The sequence below is a fragment of the Cucurbita pepo genome, unplaced genomic scaffold (genome assembly GCF_002806865.2).
Source record: "Cucurbita pepo subsp. pepo cultivar mu-cu-16 unplaced genomic scaffold, ASM280686v2 Cp4.1_scaffold000930, whole genome shotgun sequence".
Taxonomy (NCBI): Eukaryota; Viridiplantae; Streptophyta; class Magnoliopsida; order Cucurbitales; family Cucurbitaceae; genus Cucurbita; species Cucurbita pepo.
The window spans coordinates 9298-9762 of record NW_019647132.1 but is presented as its reverse complement, the minus strand read 5'-3'; positions in this window follow the sequence as shown (position 1 = coordinate 9762).

Sequence of the window (465 nt, the reverse complement as noted above, 5' to 3'; positions counted from 1 at the left end):
ATGGCTGTCATCCTCTTGGTGATGGCACCTTGCTGCGAAAGACGATGCGATCCGATGGCCATGGTTACTGAAAGAACTNATCCATCCCAGCCATCTCTTCAATGGCTGTCATCCTCTTGGTGATGGCACCTTGCTGCGAAAGACGATGCGATCCGATGGCCATGGTTACTGAAAGAACTGTTGGCATTGCTATGGGAATGCCTCCAATGAGAAGCACCAACAAGTTGTCAATGCCCTCCCTGTATGCTCTGTGCTGGATGGCAAACATTACTAGAATCTCAATGACCATCCCGACCGCGATCGAGCATATACAGAAGTTTCCAATGGCGGTCAACACCTGATCAATGATAAACCATTAGAACCACAAATCTTGCCATGAATCCTATGTTACTTTGGTTATGCAAGAATCAAGAGTTTTTCTTTTACCTTTTGGAAATGACCAACTTGGTTGGTGCTGTCCACAAG